General features: G+C 54.2%; 1 pseudogene across 1 annotated transcript; it reads right to left on the bottom strand.

Moving 5' to 3' along the window:
• Window positions 1-1,209: 1,209 nt before the first annotated feature.
• Window positions 1,210-2,711, bottom strand: LOC142766128 (alpha-(1,6)-fucosyltransferase pseudogene; annotated as a pseudogene). Its single transcript, XR_012884420.1, has one exon. The product of XR_012884420.1 is annotated as an alpha-(1,6)-fucosyltransferase pseudogene (transcript).
• Window positions 2,712-2,940: the final 229 nt, after the last annotated feature.

Below are 2,940 nucleotides of genomic sequence, written 5' to 3'. Positions count from 1 at the left end.
ATGGCTGCTAATGGCAAATGAAAGACAGGGGAATTCGGCTTTTACTTTCTTACGGCTCGCGCTTCTATCTACTTCCAACCTTTAACAACCTTGAGTTCATGGTATATACTAGTTCATTGTGTTCATGGCACTGTGGCTCAATGCTCGCTAAACCTTTCTAAAACTAAGGAGGTTACACCCAGCGAGTATAACGTAGCAACCCTTTCTTGTCAGATAGTGCTCAATGTACACGCCAATGGCTGCAAATGGGGAACGAGAGACAAAAGCATTCGGCTTTTAGTTAACGCGCACGTCACGAACTTTTTTTATTGTTCAACAAAGCACAGGAGAAATCTTCCACCGGCACCACCTTGCAGGTGAAAACGTAACACTAGTTACAATGGTTACAAACTATGACTACGACTACGAGGGACGAACGGGTGCAGCTTTAAGGAGCTTCGCCAAAAAAAAAAAAACTGGAGAGTGTCTAGAAGCAAACCTATTCCGAAGCCACTTGCTCCTCATGTGCATGCTCTTTTCTCATGGTGCACCTGTTTCGTTTCCGTTTCTACCTTGTTTTTGTTTTTGTTTCGTACCTTGTTTGCTTTGATGCGCAGACGCCTTTGGTTTTCCGCGTGACCGGGTTGAATACTTGGTATATGTGCGTGTGTCTTCCAATAAAGTTAAGTTGGGAGTACAGCGCGGTGTCGTCCCTTCCTCTGTCCTTGTCTATATTTTTGCGCCGTTTTTACTTCCCAAGTATGAACCTCCAACTAGCCCAACTTTCGCTATTATTGGGTCTTGAACAAAAAACAAAAACAAAACAAGCCAAGTCAGAGCAGCGTGTGCTACACAGACGGCTGCTGCCAAGCAAAAAGAAAAAGAGTTTACATTTTATGGACTTTTAAGCAGCACGTAGTAACACAAGACATATTGGTGTCATACTGTCCAGCCTGAGAAACGATGGGCGCATCGGAAGTTTGAAGCTTGTTTCAGTCGGCTATAAGGTAACCACTGTTGCTCGACGGTTCCACCCGTGAAGCCCAGCCGAATGGGATGGTTTCCCTAAGTGACACCTTTGTTGCTCAGCGAATGAAGTTCTCAGAAAGTATCCCGTAATATTGCTACGGAGAGGAAGAAAAGGAAGAGGTGCGACTGACAGGCGCGCGACTGGGCCAATCAGCCATTGTGTCTCTTGCCTGTAGTTTTTACTCTGCAAATACATCTTGCTCAGAAGCAACCAACCTCGTAACATATTGGTGGAGGTGCGGGGTACTTGCTGCGTGCCTCCCCGAGCAGCTTGGGGTCATCCGTGGCTAGATAGACCCGGCGACGGGGCACGGCTCCTCCCTTGAGAGCGAGCCGCTCGAAGTAGTCGGCCACATGCTCCATATACTCCTCGATGCCATGGAAGTCGGCCTCAGTGCCGACCTTGTCGGTTCGGCGCACATGCACACCCACGACTGGTCCCTTGAAGGCCATGTCGCGTGCCGCTTTGTCAAAGAAGCGCTGCAGGCTGGGCTGCGGCCGTAGAAGATATCCCAGCACTTGCGACACCCACCACAACCCGGGCTGGCCGTGCAGCCGTGTTATCCTTGCCGCGAGGTCGTCGGGCACGGCCAGCGGCAGAAAGGCCGGCCTTGGCTGGACGTTGTCGATAATGGGAAGTTCCACAACGGGCGCATTGGCCACGTCGGCTGACCACGGCACGCCCGAAGGTGCCTCTGTGCAGCTGTTGCTGACTGGCAGGAAGACACTCTCCCACCCAGCAGATGAGTAGCGCCATCCCTTCGAGTGGAGTACCAGGGTGCGGCGCGTGGCATACGCTGTGATGAGGCAGTAGGTGGCGTGGTGCACCTGGCAGCCGTACCCACAGCCCTTGTTCAGGCTGCAGACCAGCTTGGGTGCCTTGCCGCAGTCGGGTGGGTGCTGCAGCTGCGACAGGCGGGAGCGCACCAGATCGGACAGGGCGCGCGACTCGGCCTGGCGCCATGCATCGTGGCCGTCGGCCCGTCGCATCTCCTCCAGGTCCAGCTGGATGGCGCGCCGATGCTCCGCCAAATCATCGATGATGAGCTGCATTGTGGCCTTGTCTTCCTGTTTCAGGTTGGGCAGTAACTTCTTGAGTTGTGCACGTGCATAGAACCAAAGCTCCTGGACGCCATCGGCCACCCTGCGCCGTCGCACCTCATACTCCTGGCTGGGCTCGCCACACCCAGTTTGCTGGATGACTGGCTGCTTTAACTCCTTTGCTTCCTCTTTCTTGCTGGGCTCTTTGATGGCGTTGAGCAGGGAGCGAAGCTCTTCATTCTGCTGTTTGAGCGTTTCCAGCTCGCTGACGGCACGGGTTAGCCGTGCCAGCACTTGCTCGTCCGGTTCACCGCTGTGGAACAAGGGGCCGCTGATCATGAGAACGACCAGCAGCCACATGACCAGCACGCAGCCGATCAGCTTGCCCACACTCATGGCCATGATGGTTGCTTCTTGCGGCGTGCGACGACTTCTTCGGTGCCTGCGTTAAAACGTTCCCAGCCGGCCGCGTACGCATTTCAACACGTCGTTCTCCGAAGATGATGAGTCCGGCAGGGCCGCGCTGCGTGCGCAGACGGCATGCTTCCCGGTTAACGCGCGTAATCAACGGCAGCAAAAGGTTAACTGCCGCCGTGGCTCAAGCAGCGAGCTCACAGCACAGCTGTTCTGTGGGGTTTCGTTGGTTTCGTCGCGATCACCCAGAGTCGGTCGTGTGCTGTTCTATTTGAGAGGCACGGCCAAGGTGTGGTATGAGAACAATGAAGAAGAACTCACAAGCTGGGACCAATGCAAAGCAAAGATGCGAGAGGTGTTTGGCAAAACCGCCAGTCGGAAGATCGCCGCCAAAAAGGAATTGGCCTGCCGTGCCCAATCCCCTACGGAGTCATACCTCGCTTACATTCAAGACGTGCTGGCCCTTTGCCAAAAGGC

This window comes from Rhipicephalus microplus, chromosome 6 (genome assembly GCF_043290135.1).
Source record: "Rhipicephalus microplus isolate Deutch F79 chromosome 6, USDA_Rmic, whole genome shotgun sequence".
Taxonomy (NCBI): Eukaryota; Metazoa; Arthropoda; class Arachnida; order Ixodida; family Ixodidae; genus Rhipicephalus; species Rhipicephalus microplus.
This window is presented reverse-complemented; position numbering and strand designations above follow the sequence as displayed.